We start from the raw sequence: 22,119 nt of genomic DNA, 5'->3' as shown, positions 1-22,119 counted from the left end.
ACACCAGCACAGCTCCCTCTGCCCACAGCACCCTCGCTTGCCCACTTGAGCAGCCAGTAGACACATACGTGGTATCTCGGCTATGGGGCCTCTTCCTTGGTAAGCCCCCTGACTCCCAGTTTTGTCACCCACCTGCCACTGCACTTCAATTACTGTTATAACTGCCCAGTCTGGAAGCTACATGAGGATTATTTCCAGAGCCAGGCCGGGTACTGGATACATAGAAAGTATTAGTTACTCTTTGTAGAATGACTGCTGGAAATGTTACTCTCGCAGCAGTATGAGCTTCTAGGAAGACAGAACCCATCAGTAGGGGCCATGAGTTGGGGGAAGACATCAGGACCTCAACGTCCCTGTTCTTGGAAATTTACCGCTACCTCTCTCTCCGTTCTTCTAACACCTCCCTTCCCAGTCCCATTCTGATGGTCTTGGGTTTCCTCAGACTCACTTGTAAAACCTGTTTCCAAGAACTTATTTGTTAGAAAATGAGTAAGGTATGATAGTTCAAAATGTTACCTCTCTAGATAGATTTACTATTTTACTATGAGGTTTAGGAATTACGTGGAGAGATGGGAAGGGGGCAGAGGGTTAGGGAGGCACATCTGGCCTTGGTGGCTTTAACCTTAGTGACAGTGAACCTGCAACTCAAGTGGGGTTGAAGTTGAATAGTAATGGTTTACAAGCAGGTATCTTTTTTCCTTTCTTTTTTTTTGGGTGCCCAGACGTTTCCTTCTTTACTTGGTTTCTGTGGCCTGTGTTTAACGTAGACATGATGTTTGTGTTTTTAAAATTTATTTTAAGAATAACAGAGCGAGATTGTAAACTCAGTTCAAGGGAGAAAACGTGAAGCAGGCTGCCTTGTCTGGCTGGTTGTTTTAAGTCCAGTTTCATCCCTTGCCCATACCTGTGGAGGGTCACTTAGGTTTTGCTTTCCATATTCATAGGAGAATCTCTTTAGATTATTTGCCATTTTTGAATGTGAGCACGGCTTTTGAGAAGAGAACAAGCTGGGTACATTTAAAATTATTTCTCTAACAGGGGATGACTGGTGCAACCTGGCAGGGGCCTCTGGGCAAGATGATTATAGATTGATGAGCGTGCCGGGAGTCATGAGTGTTAAGCTTCAAGTATGGGGATTCTGAGAGTGCTGCCATTATTTCCCGTAGGTGAGATTATACTGTATTCTTTGAGTTATCAGTAATATGAACTTAGTATGCATTGGCTCCTGACCCTGCCTGTGGTGTGATCTTATAACGCCCACTAAAAGATTGTGTGGGACAATGCAAATAAGGTGCTTGTGACCCACCAAGGGGATTGGATGGCTTGCTAATCATAAGGTGCATGACATCGTTGAGAGGGTGAGAACTTGCATATAAAGTGTATGAAATCCTAAGCAGGGATTGGTCAGTTTTACCATGCTGCTAAGCTTAAAATGAGCCATCCCAGAAGAGAAAGGAGGGGATCCCATGACCACCAAGAAAGAACAGCAGGAGTGGAGCACATCCTTTGATTCTGAGATCACTTTACTGAGAACCTCCTGGATGGAGGAGACAGAGAGCTGTATCAGCAGAGCCTGTGACAGATGGCAAGAAGCAGTGGCAGAGAAATGACAGCAGCAGAGGCAGCCGAACCAGGAGACAGGCAAGAGATGACACAGTGGGCTTCCTGGCCTGTGGAACGAGAGCTGAGTGCTTTTTGGGCAGGAAGCTTGCTGGCAGAGTGGGGTACCTCCAGGCATGAATTGGTGAAGGTGAAGAGCTTTATAGGAGCTCTGGTAGCATAGTGTCTAAGGCACTTGACTGCTAACCAGAAGGCTGGCGTTCCAAACCCACCAGCCACTCCTCAGAAGGAAGGTTGGGCAATCTACTTTTTAGTGATACCTCCTCGGAAACGGAAGGAGTTGCTATGAGTCAGGTCTGACTCGACAGCACATAACAACAACAACAACAAAGAGCTTTATAATACTTATCCAAGTAGGGCAGAGGCTGGTCTGGCCCAAGGGGCCCAGGGTTGGAGGGCCAGAGAGAGAGGGAGAGAGAGAGGCCTGCCTTCGGGAACAGCTGAGAAGAGGCTGTCCTGATGGAAGAACTGTGTCTTGAGTTGTTTCTGATCCTGTTGTTTTCCTAATAAAACTCGTAATCTTGAGTATTGTCTGTGAGTTCTTTGTGGCCATTGCAATGAATTATCAAACCCAACAGAGAAGTAGAGTACCATGAAAGGGTCAGCTGGTCAGAATTGGTAAAGAAGTTGGAGAGAGGAGGCATGTCTGACCTTTGCTTCATAGGAATCAGTCTTGGGCTAATACTGATGGTGATTCTCTCTCCTCCTTGTGAAGTTAGAAGAGCTCAGATGCCTCCACCACCCCATTTTTACACTGGCTGATTTTCAGGAATCACCAGAAGGAGTTTTGAAAATGCAGTTCTGAAACCTAGCCATACTCACTGAATCTTAGCCTCTAGGAGTGGGACCGGGGGCTGTGTTTTGAGAAGTTTTCCAGGGGAAAGTGATGTAGCCAGCCTAATTTTCCTCTAAGACTGAAAATAGCACTAGAGTAGTTTGCTAATCTTGACAGGCCTCCAGGCTACCTATCATGTTTCTCTGGCCTGGAGCTCCCAGTGAGACCTAAGTTACCACTGAGTGTGTGTGTGGGGTGTGGGGGGTACAGAGGATGGTAATCATGACTTGGTGACATCTTAAGAGGGAGGAGAATGATGTCAGGCAGCAGCAAACATAGGGGAAGACTATGTGGTCTGCCCCCTGGGATATCTGACTTTGCTGTACTGGATAGCAAGGAGGATGAACTGATCTATTATTGGTTTGTGAAAATACTTTGAACCCTTCCTTTAGGTGCTCTAAGAATCTAAAGTGTTAAGGTTTAGAAGAAGCAAATGTATTGTGATCATGTGTAGCCAACTTTGCATTGTGGATTCTGGCTTCATCCAGGATGTTCCCACCCTTCTGTTAGACCTATCTAGACCTGTCCAAGATTTAAAAAACCTAACTCACTGTTGTGGAGTCATAGCGACTCCTCCTTGGATTTCCGAGGCGGTATCTCTACGGAAGTAGATTGCCCAATCTTCCTTCCGAAGAGTGGCTTGTGGGTTTGAACTGCCAGCCTTCTGGTTAGCAGTCAAATGCCTTAGGCACTATGCCACCAGAGCTCCAGGATTTAGCTCCCTTCAAATATTTTGGCATGCCAGTTTGTAGTCCAGCAAAGAGATCTCCTCTGGTCAATATATTTAATCACTGGTAATTTTCAGAGAAGCCAGAGGAAGAAAGAGGCTTGGGAGTTTCTTGAGGCTATCTAGCTGTCTTAGGCAGTTTTAGAGAGTAAAAGGTAGAAGAAGATGCTCTGGCTTTTGCCAGGTCAAGGTACGCAGTAGGATTTGGTTACTTTATTTTTAATTCCTAAAACATCAGGCATAGCAAGTAAATATCAGAAACAGTCCAGAAGCAAAAATAATTAAATGTTGGCACATTTGCATCTCTGGGTAGGCACAGTCCTCTGTTTAAACCAAGGGAGCTCTGTAGAGAGGTCATTTGCCTGTTGAGTTGTTTTACTTCAGGCCTCACTCTGTAAGCTCAACAGTCATTCTTTCCCAGTGAGGATCCTTCCTTGTGACTTGACAGTCACTACCATTTACCACCGTTATTCTGGGAAGAGTTTTCCTACCCTGTCAATTTTTTTTTTTTTTTTTTTTCTTCCTGATTTACAACCTTTCTCACCTCCTTCTGGAAGTCTCTGACATTGTTACAGACCAAACAGATCTCTCTGACTGAACAGAGAAAATAGTTACTGCCCCAAGCAATTAACCCTGAATTATTCATACTCTTAAGTAGCCCTGGTAGCACAGTGTTTAAACACTAAACTGCTAACCAAAAGGTTGGTGGTTCGAATCTAGCAGCTACTTCTCTGAAGAAAGGTGTGGCAATCTGCTTCTGTAAAGATATACAGCCTTGGGGCAGTTTTACTATGTCCTATAGGGTCACTATGAGTCAGAGTCAACTAAATGGCAGTGTGTTTATGGGTATATATATTAAGAGTCCCTGGTGGTACGAAGGGTTAATGTGCTTAGCTACTAACCTGGAGGTTGGAAGTTCAAGTCTACCCAGAGACACCTCAGAAGAAAGGCCTGGCAATCTGCTTGTGAGAGATCAGCCATTGAAAAATCCTATGGAGTACAGTGTTAATCTCACATATATGGGGTTGCTGTAAGTTGAAATTGACTCTATGGCAACTGATGGTGGTGGTATATATATTAAAATGAACATTTTAAAAACGACTTAGTTCCAGAATGGTATGTTTTTTAATCTGAGATCAGAGCCACACAGCCCTGGGGTAAACACCTAATTAAACTCAACACTCTCCTCTGCGTATTTGTGGATACAATTTGACTACACACTGATGACATATTAAACATGAAACTAGATAATTACATAATTAGGCAATTGAAGCATGTGTTCATATCCCCAGGACACCAGCACAACCCTCTGAAGGTTGGTTAACTGCAACTGTGACTGTACTGCTTCTTGTTTTGATTTTTTTGTTTTTCAGAGCGTGTGCCCAGAAGGTCCACATGTAGTCTCAGTCTCTGGAATTCTGAAACGAAACATTGACAAGTGGTTTTTTTGAGCTCAATGGCTTAAATTTGGATGCTGAAGGAATCTTTAGCACTCAGCAGATAAGGATTTATGCAGCTTTCTTTAGCATACCCCATTTGGCTAAATACTCTGAGGGGAGAAGGAGGAAATTGTGTTAGCTAGCCTTAAGTAAACAAATAAATATAAATGAATGAAAAATTCTGAAAATGGCAGATCTGAAACTTACGCATATTCAATTATATGTTCCTCTTCCACTTTGGTGATAAAGTCTTTTGGATTTCATCTCAAGTGAACAAAATGGCAGGGATAGGAGTACACAGTGGGTAAACTTGATTCAGGCCTATCCCCTGCTGTGAGTAAGTGGGACATTTAAGATGCACCCTTTGGGAAGGGACATACTGCTATTTTAGCTCCAGATAAGGAGATGGCAAATTTGCGGGTGATTCAGAATCATAGCAGGCCTTCTTCTGGTGCTGTAGTAGGTGCTGGGCTGTGTTCCTTCAGTGTCTCTGTGTAATTAAATTATTACATTATTTTCAATACTGTCATTATCTTTATTGGAGTTTTTATCAGGAAATCTTTGGAAAAGAAGTACGATTGACATGAGACAGTACTCCTCATTTTGAAGAGAAAACGACAGTGTGATAGTGGGATAAAAGAGTAACACTGAGTTAAGAGTTTCTACAGTAACAAACACTATACACTGCCGTCGAATTGGATCTGATTCATAGTGGCCCCTCCTTGGGTTTCCGAGGCAGTATCACTACGAAGTAGATTGCCCAACCTTCCTTCCAAGGAGTGTCTGGGGGGTTTGAACTGCCAGCTTTCTGGTTAGCAGTGAAATGCCTTAGGCGCTACGCTACCAGAGCTCCTACGAGTTGCTAAAGTTATGTTTCTGAGCTGTGGAGGGTTAAAATCAACTTTGAATTTGTGAGTGAATTTTGTAATCTAGCCATCCTGCTGAAAATGAGAATGAGGAGTTTGTCTCTACTTCTGTCTCCTCTTACTTCTGAAAAACTTGCATTTTTCACTAAGAGATTTATTTTTTTAGCAAACATTTATTGAGCAACTGAGAAACTTTAGTGGTGTAGTGAGTAAGACATTTGGCTGCGAACCAGGAGGTTGATGGTTCAAATCCATCAGCTGTTCCACTGGAGGAAGATGAGGCAGTTTACTTCTGTAAACATTTACAGCCTTGGAAACCCAATGGGGGTTGCTATGAGTTGGAAATGACTTGATGGCAGTGGGTTTGGTTTGGTTTTGGTTTATGTGTGTATGTGTATATATTTAATTTATTTTACTTTTAAATGTTTTGACGTTTGGGTTCTTAAAGGCCAAGAAACATCAGGAGATGTTTTATTGAGTTTTTTTTTTTCTTGTGTTTGTCCCTGGTAATTTACTGGGAGTTGTTTAGCTCATTTAGATACTTGTATTTAAACTAGTATTTGGCCAGGACTAATTTCAGTTCCATTGGTTTCCAGCCTAAAGTGGAGATTTATAGAATTTGTGTGCTTCTTGTGAAACTTGCTGACTCCAGAAAATCCCTAACGTAACTGGCAGGGGAGAGAGGTCTGTGCTCTTTCTTAGTAAGAGCCAAGGAGAAAACTGCCAGGCAGGCATTTGGGAGTTCTCTTCCAGATGCATTTGACACAGTTTCTGAAATAGACTACAGCCTCTATCCCTTGGTTTCTATTTTTAAATAGTTATGTTGAAAGGAACATTGGGAAGTGGGCTCCAAATAAAGTGGCAGAAGTGCTATACATGTGTACTCCTCAGGGTGAGGAATGGGGTGTATTCACCCTGATAATGTGAGATTAGGAGTCCCTGGGTGATGCAAACAGTTTAATGTTTGGCCTATGACTCCTAGTTCTCCTCTGACACACAGGGGCTCACCAGGAGTCAGAGGTGACTCAGTAACAACTGGTTAAGTGTAAGTTTAAATTTCAAGGATGAATAATGATATTTTCTGGAAAGGCTAGTGCAGCCTGGGCAAGACTCTGGCCTGGGCCATTCTTGCAGAAGCTATCACCGGTGAGTGTTGGTAGCCACAAGACCCAGGAGACAACCTAATACAGAAGGCTGAGACTTTTTGCTTTATAACTTTCAGGTGTAAGAACCCTCTGGCTCAACCTATTCTTTTTTTTTGTTTGTTTGTTTTTAATTGTGATTTGGGTGAAAATTTACAGAGCAAATTCACTCTCCATACAGCAGTTCACATATACTTTGTCTCATGGCATTGACCACAATTCACCACAATACAACAGCTCCCCTCCCACTTCCTCCCGACAGTCACCTCTTCCCTGTGTCTATCCCTCCATGCACTCCTGCCCCCTGAGCTGTTTCCCTGTGCCTGAGCAGCCTTTCTTTCTCCCATGATTGTTCTCTCCAAAGAGTGTATCTACCTCAGGTTCAACTCCTATGCCTGTCTTTTGTTTGGCTAGAAGCCGCAGGTTTGGGTTCAATTCCAGACCTGAAGGGCAGCTAGGGGCCATAGTCTTAGTGGTTCTACTAGGCTCTATCAGACCAGCAAACCTGATGCCCCCTTTTTTTGATTAACCTATTCTTGTGTTCCAGGAGGTCTGATTCCCCATAATTTTAAAACTTGATAGGTACCATTATTAGTCATCGGGTATCTTAGGTATCTAGTACTACTATAACAGAAATACCACAAGTGGGTGGCTTTAACAAATGGAAGCTTACATTCTCATAGTTTAGGCAACTAAAAGTCCAACATTAAGGTGTCGGCTCTAGGGGAAGGCTTTCTCTCTCTGTTGGCCCTGGGGGAAAGTCCTTGTCTTTTAGCTTCTGCTCTTTGGTGATCTTCGTGACATGGCATCTGTATCCCCCCATCTCTGCTTGCCTTCATGCTTGTGTATTCTGCTTTTATATCTCTAAAAAGATTGACTTAAGACATACCATCTGGTGGCACACTGTTAAGGCATTTGGCTACTGACCAAAAGGTAAGTGCTTCAAACCGACCAGCCACCCAGTGGGAGACAGGTGAGACTGCTATAATGATTTACAGCCTTGAAAACCTTATGGGCCAGTTCTACTCTGTCCTGTAGTGTTGTTTTAAGTTGGGATTGACTTGATGGCAGTGCGTTTGGGTTTGGTTAACACATAAACCAAACCAAACTCGCTCCCACTGAGTTGATTCTAACTCATAGCAAACCTCTTTGGGTTTCCAAGACAATAAATCTTTACTGGAGTAGATTGCCCAGTCTTCCTTCTGCAGAGTGGCTGGTGGTTTGAACTACCAACCTTCTGGTTAGCAGTCAGATGCCTTAAGCACTATACCACCAGCACTCCTTAGTTAACAGTTATTTTATACTAATATTGCCTCACTAACATACCACTGAAAACCCATTCCCAAATATGACTATAACCACAAGTATAGGAGTTAGTGTTTACAACACATATTTTTGAAGGACATAATTCAGTCTATAACATCAGGGAGCTGTGAATCAAAACCACAATGAGATGCCACTTTGTACCCACTAGGAAGGCTAAAGTAGATGGATAATAATAACAAGGATGTGGAGAACTCTGGACCCTCATACATCACTGGTGGGAATGCCAAATGGTGTAGCCATTTTGGAAAATAATTTGGCAGTTTGTCAAGCAATTAAATAGAGTTACCATATGACACAGCATTTCCTCTGCATCACAGATCTTCTGTTAACCTCCTGTTGGCCTTCAATTTTGATTGACATGTCTGCCTTGCGATTTATTCCTCCATCCAGTGATCTATTAATTCATTACTGTGCTGTGTGTTAAGGTAGAGTGGTAAACAGAGTGGGCATCTGCCTTGCCCTCCCTGAGCTCTCTGAAAGCTTGGTCAGGATGTAGAGTTCAAATAAGAGTCACTGAAGACTGAGACAGTGAAAGAGGAAGATGGGTTCCCCCTTGGTGCTAATAGGGAGGTCATGAGGGTGATTAAGGAAGACTTCCTTGAAGAAATGCATCCAAATGGAAACCTATAGGCTGAACGGAGCCCTGGTGGTACAGTGATTAAGTGCTCAGTGGTGCGAACCCACCCAGTAGCTCGGTGGGAGAAAAGACCTGATGATGTTCCCGTAAAGATTACGGTCTAGGAATCCCTATGGGGTGTTTCATCTTTGTCACATGGGGTTGCTGTGATTCATTGAATTCACTGTTACTGTTTTGTGCCGTGAAGTCGGACTGGACTCATAGCGCCATCTTCCTTATGAGGAGTGGCTGGTGGGTTTGAACCGCAAGCCTTCTGGTTAGCAGTCAAGTGCCTTAGGCACTACGCTACCAGAGCTCCTTCAGAATTCACTAGGCAGCACCTAATAGCAACAGCATAGGCTGAATGAGAGTCAGACTCTAGGGAGTGAGTGGCAGGGTCAAGGTGAGGAAGACTGAGGAATGCGTGTAATGGAGTGGGAAGAGAGAGATTTCTAGGTTGAGGACACTGCTTGGGGAGTGCCTTGAGGTGGGTGCTGAGGTGGGAGAGAGCTTGTTTGAAGAGTTAGTGCAGGCCAGTGTGGCTGGAACAAGCCCGTAAGAGGAGGCTAGTGGGGCTCACAGGAGACTCATGGTTCAGGGAGGGTCTTGTGGGCTGTATGATGGATTTGTTCATTTGTTGCACAATTTTTTTGATTCTACCGTTTCTCTTTTATGTACATCTGCTAACATTTCAATAGAATCCTCAATGTATTTGTTCAATGGACTTTTTATCACTTTAGCTCTTTGTCATTTGTGTGTTTTTGTTTTCTTTCTCTTTCTGATTATAAACTGCTTTAGTGAAAATACTATAAAGAGCATCTTCCATGCTAGTGTTACAGCCTGTCAGAGATCTAGGAACACTTTTTGAAAAATATATTCATTGATACAAGCATTGGTAGTTAAGCAGATACTCAAATAGATTTCACTCTTAATTTTACTTACTGGTGATTATAAAGATGAGAGAAGTTGGGAGGTTTTGCCTGCCTTGGTAGTCAAGAGTACAGTAATAGATTAGTAATGTCTGTCATGGCACTGGGGAAGTGGAGGTTACAGCCACCTTGTTACCTATTTACTGTTGTGAACTGGAAGATTAATTATATAAATAAAAGTGGTCTTTTGCCCTGTCCATAGAGTTTTGCCTTGTCTCAGATTAATTTGGGCAAAGGTTATACTCCTTGTGGTATAGTGAATTAATACAGCTTTCTAGCCAGGAAAGGAAGAAAAGACCAAAATTGATGTCAGAAGACACTCTGAGACTTGCTCTTGAATGGAGAGTAGTTAAAGCAAATGGAAGAAATGATGTAGTAAAAGGGTTAAACAGCAGATTTCAAAGAGCAGCTCGAGAGGACAAAGTGTAAAGTATTATAATGAAATGTGCAAAGACCTGGAATTGGAAAATCGAAAGGGAAGAACACTCTTGACATTTCTCAAGCTCAAAGAACTGAAGAAAAAATTTAAGCCTCGAGTTGCAATATTGAAGGATTCTATGGGCAAAATACTGAATGATGCAGGAACCATCAAAAGAAGATGGAAGGAATAGAGTCACTGTACCAAAAAGAATTGATCAATGTTCGACCATTTCAAGAGGTAGCATATGGTCAGGAACCAATGGTATTGAAGGAAGAAGATGAAGTTACACTGAAGGAATTGGCAAAAACAAGGCACTTGGAATTGATAGAATACTAATTGAGATGTTTCAACAAAGATGCAACACTGGAAACACTCACCTATGTGAATAAATTTGGAAGACATCTATCTGGCCAACCAACTGACTAGAAGAGATCCAAATTTGTGCTCCTTTCAGAGAAAGGTGATCCAACAGAATGTGGAAATTTGTGAACAATATCATTAGTATCACACACAAGGAAAATTTTGTGGGAGATAATTAAAAAATGGTTGTAGCAGTACATTGACAGGGAATTGCCAGAAATTCAAGTGAGATTCAGAAGAAGGTGCGGAATGAGGGATATCATTGCTGATGTCAGATGGATCTTGGCTGAAAGCAAAGGATACCAGGAAGATGTTTACCTGTGTTTTCTTGACTATGCAAAGGCATTTGAACCATGTAGATCATAACACATTATCACATTATGGATGACATTTTGAAGAATGGGAATTCCAGAACACTTACTTGTGCTCATGAGGAACCTGTACATAGACCAAGAGGTAGTCATTTGAACAGAACAAAGGGATATTGTGTGTTTTAAGATCAAGAAGACTGTGCATCAAGATTGGGTCCTTTCACTGTACTCACTCAATCAGTATGCTGAACAAATAACCGAAGAGGATAGACTATATGAAGAAGAAAGCAGCATCAGATTGGACGTGTGTATGATATGCAGATGATAAAACCTTGCTTGCTGAAAGTGAAGGTGACTTGAAGCACTTACTGATAAAGATCAAAGACTATAGACTTCAGTATGGATTATACCTCAAACTAAAGAAAACAAAATTCCTTACAAAGGATCAAAGATCAACATTATAATAAGTGGAGAAAAGGTTGAAGTTATCACGGATTTCATTTCACTTGGGTGCATAATCAATGCCAATGGAAGCTGTTGTTGTTGTTATTTACCGTCAAGTCAGACCCAACTCATAGTGACCCCTCCTTGGGTTTCTGAGGTGAATCACTATGGAAGTAGATTGCCCAACCTTCCTTCCGAGGAGTGGCTGGTGGGTTTGAACTGCCAGCCATCTGTAGCAGTCAAGTGCCTTAGGTGCTACGCTACCAGAGCTCCTCCAATGGAAACAGCAGTCATTAATTAAATGGTGTATTTTATTGGGCAACTCTGCTGCAAAAAACCTCTTTAAAGTGTTTAAGAGCAAAGATACCACTTTGAAGACTAAGGTGCGGCTGATTCAAGCCATGGTATTTTCAGTAGCCTCATATACATGTGATGGTGGTCAATGAATAGGGAAGACCACAGAAGAACTGATGCTTTTGAATTGTGGTGTTGGTGAAGAATATTGAATGTATCATGGACTGCCAGAAGAATGAAAAAATCTGTCTTGGAAGAAGTAGAGCCAGAATGCTCCTTAGAAGTGAGAATGGCCAGACTTCTCTCATACTTTGGTTATGTTGTCAGAAAGGATAGTCTCTGAAGGATATCATGCTAGGTAAAGTCAGCAAAAATGGGGAAGACTCTCAACGAGATGGATTGACACAATGGCTGTGATGGGGCTCAAGCATGGCAACATTGTAAGGATGGCACAGGACTGGGTAATGTTTCCTTCTGCTATACATGGGGTTGCTAAAGTTGTACCTAACTCAGTGTCACCTAACAACAGCAGCTATGGTCTTGTGACACTCACAAAATGATTGGATGTGACTTTGCAAATAAGATGCTTGTTTCCCACCAAGGAGATTGGACAGACAGCTAATAATGGAAATAAGGTGCTTGGAACTCTTGTGGGGCTGGGACCACACAAATAAGGTATATGGAACTCTGTTGAGGGATTTGGTCAGTTTTCCCATCCCTCTGGGCTTAAAATGATCCAATCCCAGAGATTGGAGAAGGTGACCTTACTTACTACCATCAAGAGTCAGATCAGAGTGTGTCCTTTGGATCTAGAATCCCTGCACTGGGAACCTCCTAGATCCAGGAGACAAAGAGCTGTAACACTGAAGACAGCAAGAGAGGGCACACTAGCAGGAAGAAGTGATGGCAAGCATGACAGAATCTAGTGGCAGAGAAACAGAGGCATAGAACAAGGAGATTGGTGCTAGACAGTGTGGTAGGCTTCTGGGTCCATGGAGTTGAGGTGGCTGCAGTGGGTGTGCCAACCCACAATGTGAGACAGCTGAGCACCTTCCAGCCTGAGGCTTACTGGCAGAGTGTGATGCCTTTGGGCATTTGGCAGAGTTAGGCTTGCTTGACCCATGGAGTGTGAGGGCTGAGCACTTTCAGGCTATGACTTGCTGGTGGACTGGGGTGCCTCTGGGCACTCGTTGGTGGAGCTAAAGAGCTTTGTAATACTTACCCAAGTAAGACAGAGGCTGGGGGTGCTAAGGGGCCAAACGTCTGAGAGCCAAGAGAGCATGGCCTGCATGCAAAGCCAAGAGGCTGTCCGGATTAAAGAACTGTGTATTAAGTCATTCCTGATCCTGAATTGTAACTTGATACTTCCCCAGTAAACCCCATAACTGTGAGTATAGTCTGAGTGTTATACGGCTATTTCAACGAATTATCAAACCCAGCAGAGAAGTAGAGAGTCCCTTGGGAGGGACGACTGGTATCCTAATTGGTAAAAAGATTGGAGAGTGGAGGTATATTTGACCTCCACCTTGTAGGACTCAGCCATGAGCTTCTGATCTTGATTGTCTAACCTCCCTGTGACATAGTACTTTTACTTTGAAGGTGTGTGCAGCCATCTCCTTACTGATAGGAGATTCTAATCCCCACCCTTCTCTGAAGATACTGATGTCTGTGTTCTAAGTCAGGTTCATTTTACTCCTATATAACTGCACTTTCAAAAAGAACTATAATTTTATGTGTTTATGTGCACACCAATCTGGCACAGTGGCTTCTGCATCCTTAGCTTTATTTTCCCTTGAAATGATCAGAGTTAATAGCAGCATCTGCAAAAATATATTGATTAACACAGCTATGAATCATTTATGGTACAACTGGCAGTGCAGTGAATTGATTTACAGGCTTTTGGGTGTAGGAGGAGAACCAGACATCTGTAGTCCATCCCCTTGCCCACCCCTGCTCCTGGTAGGATCTGCTGCACACTAGTTCCCGACGGCTCAGTGGGGAAGGCAGGCATTAGAGAGGATGTAGTGGGATGAGATCAGGGCCAGAAAGCGTTCAGAGAACCCCACTACAAGCCAGCCTTGGTCAGAAAGTCATACTTGCTTCCAGGACGCCTGGCGGTAAGCCTTTGTTTGCTGCTCTAGAAATAGTCAGCAGCATGACCTAATCCAGTAGTGGTTATTTCATGGAAAACAGAGGTGCACTGGGGAGCAGCTACATCAACTCCTTGTTTTTGCACATTTGGCAGGGTGTTTAAACAGAGGTTATTAAACTTTACCCTATGGAAATATGTGTGTCCTTGCAGGTTGAGGGGAGCTCTCATGGCATAGTGGTTAAATCGTTCAGCTGCTAACCAAAAAGTCGGTGGTTTGAACCCACCAGCTGCTCTGCAGGAAGAAAGATGAGCAGTCTTCGAAACCCTATGAGGCAGTTTTACTCTGTCCTAAAGGGTTGCTCAGCCACTCCTCGGAAGGAAGATGGGGCAATCTACTTCCATAGTGATACTGCCTCGGAAACCCATGGAGGAGTCACTATGAGTCGGGTCCGACTCGACGGCACATAACAACAACAGCAGCAACAACAACAAAGGGTTGCTATTAGTAGGAATCAAGTTGATGGCAGTGGATTTGTTTTGATTTTGGTTGCAGGTTGGCAATAAATAACCTTGTCTATAAAGCTAAGTTTAACTTAAAGGATTTTTCCCATCCAAATTCCTTTCTGTCTTGTTCTCCTCTGTAGATGGAAGTGTAGCTTTCTATGCTAAGTACGTATCTACATCCTGTGAAACATTAAGCTCTTGGTGATGTCCTCACCTCTGAGCTCTTGGCAGTATGTATTATTTGTTCCATATAGTTTGGCACATTATTGATTAGCTCTGTGGTTGCTTACACAGTAGTGGACACAAGAGGAAATTTGGGATTCGGGTAGGAATCATTGTTAGGTCTGAGGCTGGGAATAAGGGGGATCACAGGGCTATTGAGGGGTCTAAAATGCATTTAAAGCCCCAGTATGGCACTTTGGCCAGTATGTGGCAGCTTTGAAGGGTCTGTCCTCCACGTGTTGCCGAGTTCCCGTGTTTGTGATATAGTGACTGAAACAGGTGCTCAGGTGGTCCCAGGGCCTTGGAAAGGGAATTGTCTCTTTGGAGAACCTTCCCTTCATCCTAATATTTCTCACTCTAGGGAAGGAAGAGTCCTCTGCCTGGCCAAGCCTGAACAGTTAGAGCCTCTCCAAAACAGCTGGGCTAACACATGTTGAACTCAGATTGAAGTCATACTTCCTACTCTTAATTTTATTTTGTATTTTGGAAGATTTATCACTGTAATTGTGATTTAGATACAGTTGTTCCAGCCTCTAGAAGTTCCACAGTGGAAACAAATGTTTATTTCTGGAGAAAAGCCAAAGTAATTGACTCTCTGATTGTCTAGTATTAGACTTTTTCTTTTGTGAGTGCATTGTCCTGTGGGAACATTGAGATTTTGGCCTTGATTCTAGTGAGCTTGCAATTTCAAAAGTGGTTAGGTTGAAGTCAGAGGCCATTAGTTGGGGGGTGGGGCATGAAGGTACTTAATGTCTCTCTTTCAGCTGTCTCAGGGTCAGGTTAATCAGGGTCAGGGTTATTCTAGGGGCAGGGACTCTGAGCTGGGACAGGAATTCTAATTATTAAGCAAAGCATGAGTTTATAGTGACTGGATTTTAGTCATCGGTAGAATAATCTGGACAGTCTTCTCATTCATTCAGTTAGTTCAGATATGTTCATATGGATTTATTCAGCAGATATTTATAAAGAACCCACCTTGTGCTGGGTACTGTGTTGTCTGTCCCTGGTGTATTCTCACCTGTATACATTGCTTACCTGTGTCCTCAGATCTGTATGTCTTCAAGTCCCAGTTTAGGTCTCTCCTGAGCTTGACTATTTCCACCTCTTAGAGGGGGAATGTAACTTAGATTTTAACATCTAATTAAAGCTGGATAAATAATAAATAGCAAACAAAATTTATGGGTGGATACATAGGTAGATACGTAAACCGAATAAGTGTGTGATGGTGTATGGGAGTACACCTACAAACATATAAGTCTGGCAGAGGATATTTCTACATATGTATTTGTATGTGCTGCAAATATATCCAGCTATATAGTAGAACATACTGGGGGCAGAGTTAACCAAACATCTTAGCCATAATTAAAACACTTTGAGGGACTGAGTCACTGAAGGCTTGAGATCATAGTTTTGGGGGACATCTAGGTCAATTGTCATACATAATTTGTAAAAACAATGTTCTGCATATTACTTTGGTTGAGAAGTGACTGGGGTCTTAAAAGCTTGTGAGCAAGCATCTTATAGCTATTGGTCTCTTTCCATCTGGAGCAAAGAAGAGTGAAGATAATAAAAAACTCAAGGACACAAATCAGTCCGAAGGACTAAAGGACCACATGAACAACAGCCTCCACTAGCGTGGGATCAGAAGCCCTAGATGGTGCCTGGCTACCATTACTGACTGCTCTGATCAGGATCCCAAAAGAAAGCCCTAGACAGAGTGGGAGAAAAATGTAGAACAAAATGTAGAACAAAGCTCAAAATCATAAAAAAAAAAAAAGGCCAGATTTACTAGTCTGATAGAGATTGGTGGAAACTTGGAGACTGTGGACCTTTTGTTGTTGTTGTTGTTGTTATTTGCTATCGAGTCAGCCCTGACTCATAGCGACCCCTCCTTGGGTTTCCGAGGCAGTATCACTATGGAAGTAGGAATGCCCAACCTTAGACACCCTTAAAAGCTGGAACTGAACCCACCCCTGGGGATCACCTTTCAGCCAGATAATAGTCAGGCCTGCAAAGTGACACCTGGGAGTAATGTGTTACTCAGAACAATCAACCATATGAGACCAAGTGGGCAGCATTTGCTCCAAAACAAAGTTTAGAGGGCAGGAATAAATGGAGAACCCAGGGAGGATGTGGGAAGAGGGCTATTACATCGAGGGGATTGCAACTAGTAACACAAAAAGAAAATTTTAAATTGTTGAATGGGAAACTAGTTTGCTCTGTAAACTTTCACCCAAACCACAGTAAATGTTAAAAACAAAGTAAAAACATTAAGTTTATGGTATACCTTGTCTTTTATAAAGGAGATCTGGTGGCGTAGTGGGTAAGGCATTTGGCTGCTAACCAGAAGGTTGGCGGTTCAAAACCACGAGCTGCTCTGTGGGAGGAAGATGAAGCAATCTACTTCCATAAAGATTTACAGCTTTGAAAACCCAATGGGAGTCGCTATGAGTTGGAATTGACTCAATAGTAGTGAATTTTGGGTTGTGCCTTTTTAAACTACTTGCATTTAAACTTGAGATAGAGAACACATAGTCTCTGATTCTTGCATATCATCCCCTGTCCTTGTTATTACAAATTTGGCAAGAGCGTGGGTCCTGTCTGTGGGCCTGTAAATACAATAGAAAGGTAGAGTTTTTTTTTTTTTTTTTTTAAATGGAATCAGACTTCTAGTCTAAAGGGTGAAAAACAAACAAAACAAACCCGTTGCCATTGAGTCAGTTCTGACTCCTGCGACCTCATGTGTTGCAGAGAACTGCTCCATAGAGTGGCTGTGATCTTTCGGGATTAGATCATCCATCCAGCATTTCTTTGCAGGCACTTCTGGGTGGGTTCAATCCATCAACTGTTTGATTAGTTCAAGAAGAGTGCTTAACCATTTGTGCCACCCAGCATGGTAGGGTGGTAGTTTGTGCCCGAGGATGGAAATGACACTGTTGGCTGTCTCTCTTTGCTGTGGTGAATTTCCTTGCAACCTCTCTCTGCTTTCCCCAGCTCCTCCCCCCTGCTTGCCCTTGGCTGTGGCCTCCAGAATCACCACAGCAGGAATTATTGACCATCCTGCTTCTCTTTGTGATTGATATCTTTCTTCTAAAATGGAGCTGGCACACCAAGCAGCATGTGACAGGGGTGTACATTTCTTATTCCTTTAAAAGTTTAGCTCCTTGAGGCAATTTCACCCATTTCCATATCCTTCACATGCGGTGTTCAGCAAATGTGGAAGAGCGAATGGATGACTATTGCAGTGAATATTTTTTCTGAGGGAAGCAGTCTATAAGACAAAGCTATTTCTATCTTTTGGAAAATAGCCTATGGAAATAAAGCTGGGTTCTGGATATAGTCAACGGGTATATAACGGACAGTCTTGTTCTACAAGTATTTTCTCTGTTTCCTGCCTGTTTCATAACCGTGCTCCGGGACAGTGTTTCCTGACGTGTGTGCTGTAGAACCAAGGATATGTCAGATGTTAGTGAGTATAAAAGTGTTCCAGTACATGCAGAGGTAGATTTACTGTGAAGCTATATGCTTCAGTATTCCTTACATACTGGGTCCTCTCCAAGATCTTGTACCTAATTTTGTATTCATAATTTCATAGTCTTTTTCTTAAGGAGGGCTCCACAAGACCCATATTCACCCTGAATACAAATAAGTAGAATATTCTGAGTTAAACTATGGTTATAATGGGCCTTTTTTTCTCCCCCTAAAAACAAAACAAAACTGCAGAACTTGTCAGAGCCTTAATATATGAATCTCTGACAAAAGAGATATAGTACTATTTCCCAAAATTTTATTTATAGAAGAATCTCACAAGATCCCATCTATTAAGTACTCTTTAATCAGAAAATTATGGAATAAACTGCCCACTGGCTTGTATCAACTCATGGGAGTCAACTGTCTTTTCAACTCAGTATTCAGTGATAGCATGTTGATACCTTGAATTCGATACTGTGGTACAGAGAATTGCTTGGGTGGCTTTTCTAGTCATGGTCTTGATGACTTCCATCAGATTACTGGGTGAAACCATGCAAATAAGGTGTATGGAACACTAATATGGGGGATTAGTTAGTTTTGTCAATCTGCTAGGCCTAAAGTGAGCCCTCCTAGAGACAGAAGTGGGAATTTCACTGCCATCAAAAGCAAGTAGCCGGAGGTGGAGTGGAGCGGAGCATGTCCTTGGACCAGAGATCCCTGCCCTGGACCTCCTTGGCAGAGACGCCTGGCTGAGAGACAGCAGCAGTGGAACCAAGAGGCATGAGACAGAGCAGTGGGCTTGCTGGCTCACGGAGTGAGAAAGTTGAGTGCCTTTGGGCAGGAGGCTTGCTGGCGGAGTGGGGTGCACCTAGGTGTACCTATCGGCAGAGCTAAAAGAGCTTTGTAACACTTGCCTGAGCAGGACAGAAGCCAGGCCAAGAGGCCAGGGGCCAGAGAGGCATGCCTGAGGGCATAGCTGAGAGGCGACTGTCCTAATGGAAGAATCGTATCATTAGAGCATTCCTGATCCTGAGTTGTGGCCTGTTACTTCCCTCGTAAGCCCCTATAATTGTGAGTATTGTCCGAGAGTTCTATGTGGCCATTACAACAAATTACGAATTATCAAACCCAGCAGAGAAATAGTAAGTGCCTGTGGAATGGACAGCTGGTATCAGAGTTCGTAAAGAGTTTGGAAGGTGACAGCATGTCTGGCCTCATTGTAATAAGTCTTGGGTTGTTGATGGTGACTCTTTTTGCCCCTTGTGAGGTTGGAGGAGGTCAGAAGATGCCTTTCTCATGTCCTTTTTTGCAGCTATGTAGTAATATTTACACCATGGAAATCTGCAAACTTGCCCACAGGGTAGACCCGACTTCTAGCTTAATACTTTCTATTTCTTGGATCACTTATCAAGAAGGGATGCATTTTCACAACGAAGGGCATATATGATTTTAGAAATCTTTAAATAGAAACACATAAAATGCCCAAAGGTGAGATTGTTATTTTATTGAAGTACGTATGGTTTTCTGAAAAATGGGTATAATATTTTGTACTTCCCGGAGGAAAAACTTTTTCTCACTGGAAATGAGCTTAAGTATTTAAAAAATAAGTACCTGTACTTCAAAATTAAATAAAAACAAAGCATTTTGCTGCTGTAAAAAATTTGCACAAGCTTAGTGGCTTAAAGCCACAAAAATTTATTTTCTTACGGTTCTGGAGATGAGAAGTCCAAAAAATCAGAGTGTCATCTGGGCTGTGTCCCTTCTGGAGGCTGTAGGGGAGAATATGTTCCCTTTCTTATTCTAGCTTCCAGATGCCTTCCTTGGCTTGTGGGTTCTACCATCTATCTTCACAGCCTGCATCACAGCATCTTTCGATCTCTCTCTGACCTGTTTCCATAGTCACTTCTCATTCCCTCTGACTGTCTCCCTCCTCCCTTCCTCCTTATAAGGACCTTTGTGATTATATTGAGCCTACCCAGATAATTGAGAATGATCTTCTCAAGATCCATAACATAATCGTTCCTACGAAGACTCTTTTGCATGTAAGGCAGCGTACTCACAGGTTCTGGGAATTAGAATGTGGACATATTGTGGTTGGAGTACATTCTTTGGCTTATCAAACTTAACAATTTTAATAATGAATTTGTTATATTTAAAGGGCTAGGTTTAATAAATGCCTTCTATAATTTATTCTTGATTCAATGTCCCTCCCCCCCCACCATCCTTCGTGCTTCCTGATTCTAATATAAAGCTGTAGTTTGTTTTATAACCATTCACAAACTTTCTTTTGGACAGTGACCTTTGTTGGTAATAATTTGACATCCTTTGTTATAATGTTGAAATTGAGCAAAAGGAAAATGTGTTGCCCATGAATGAGCTATTTATTAAGGCCATGTGGAAAGATTTATTTTCCTCTTCTCTAATTTTTATTCCCATCTACTTCTCCTTGGAAGAAGTATAGCCAGAGTGCACTTTAGAAAGAAGGGTGGGGAGACTTGTCTGTCATACTTTGGTCATGTTAGATCAGGAGGGACCATTTCCTGTTGTTGTTGTTATGTGCTGTTGGGTCGGACCCGACTCTTCCTTGGGTTTCCGAGGTGGTATCACTACAGAAGTAGATTGCCCAACCTTCCTCCTGACTTCTACTTAGCAGTCAAGTGTCTTAGGCACTACACTACCAGAGCTACTTGGAGAACAATATCATGCTTAGTAAAGTAGAAGGTCAGCAAAAAAGAGGAAAACCCTTAAGGAGATGGATTGACACAGTGGCTGCAATAATGGGTTCAAGCGTAGCAACAATTGTGAGGATGGTGTAGGGCTGGGCAGTGTTTCATTCTGTTGTACATGGGGTTGCTATGAGTTGGAACCAACTCCACAGCACCTAGCAATAACCTCAAAAGAGACCAAATAAAATTCACTAAAATTCCTAAACTACCAACAAAAATATTAAGTTACCCCAGGAAGAGAAGAGGCAAGAGTAGGATATAAATGCACCTCTCATTTTTTTTTTCCCCCCACTTACTGATAGTTTTGGGATGGCTTTATAGGTACCTGTAGGATGAGAATTTGGTTTCTAGCAGTTCGTTGCTGTGAACAGTACTCACCATCCAGTCGAGAAAACTTTACCAAACACCTCAAAGTCCATGGAAGTAGTAGTCAAGAAATCAAATGACATTGTATTGGGCACATTTGCTACAAAAGATTTTCTTAAAGTTCTAAAAAGCAAAGCTGTCACTTTGATAATTAATGTGTATCTGACCCAAGCCATGGTCTTTTCAGTCACCTCATATGCATGTTCACAAAATAAATATAAAACTGGAGAATAAAAAAGGAAGATAAGAATTAATGGAAATAAATTGTGGTGTTGCTGAAAAATACTGAATTATCACAGACTGCCAGAAGAACAATCAGATCAGTCTTAGAAGAAATACAACCATAATGTTCCTTGGTAGTGAGGAGAGTGAGACTTTGGTTTGCTTACTTATCAGTAAAGACTTGTAAAAGGACATTATGGTTGGTATAACAGGGTCGGTTAAAAAGATTCAATAGATTGACACAGTCGCCATAACAATGGACTCAAACATACTAATGATCAGGAAGCTAGCATAGGACCAGGTGATGTATCGTTCTGTGATACATAAGGTCACGAGGAGTTGGAGCTGATTTGATGACAGCTAACAACTACAACAATTGATGTCAGCCTTGGGATGTTAATAGTTGATGGAGTGGTAGAGCAGGATGAACCTGTAAATGATACTGAGAAGGCTTGGCCAGAAAGGAAGGGAAGTCAGGAGAGCCTTAGGAAAGAAGGAGGACAGGCTTTGGGGATTCTATATACTACTCAGAGAATAAAGACAAGGGATACTGAGAAATCACCTTTGTCTTTAATGACAAGCTGTCATTGGTGACCTTAGTGCTTTCCATGGAGATCACAGATCTGATACGGATCATGTCTTCAGATGACTTCAGTCCTGTGGATGGTGTGATTCTTGACTATAATGTAAGGCAAGAAGTAAGTTCCATAAAAGAAGCATAGCAGTATACAATATATCTGTTCCCCATTTATCAACATGATTAGGTTCCAAAGAGCAGGTCATTATGCAGAAATTTTTTGAAAATGGAGGTTGATCACATCATTACATAACTGTCACATTACTTCATAATAGCCAAACCATTGAGAATAATGGCCCACCCAAATCTACATGTAACCTTAAACATGACAGCCAGCTTTACTCATGCCTCACTTCTCAGTGTTTGTTGCTTCCAGGTGTGTGTTGCTAATGTGCAAAATAGTTGAATAGTAGATTTTTTTTCTTACTATTGTTGTAAGGTAGTATATAATTGATCTCAAAAAATGCATTAACATATACTTTGAAAATTTTGAGTGTGTCAATATTTCCGCTTTTTTATTTTTTTAAATTTTATTTTGATTTGGGTGAAGATTTACAGAGTAAATTCACTTTTCATACAGCAGTTCACATATACTTTGTCTCATGTCAT

The sequence above is a fragment of the Orycteropus afer genome, unplaced genomic scaffold, assembly GCF_000298275.1.
Source record: "Orycteropus afer afer isolate SDZICR_OR568_19922 unplaced genomic scaffold, OryAfe1.0 scaffold00015, whole genome shotgun sequence".
Lineage (NCBI taxonomy): Eukaryota > Metazoa > Chordata > Mammalia > Tubulidentata > Orycteropodidae > Orycteropus > Orycteropus afer.
The sequence above is the reverse complement of the archived record's forward strand: the minus strand, read 5'-3'. Positions refer to the sequence as shown.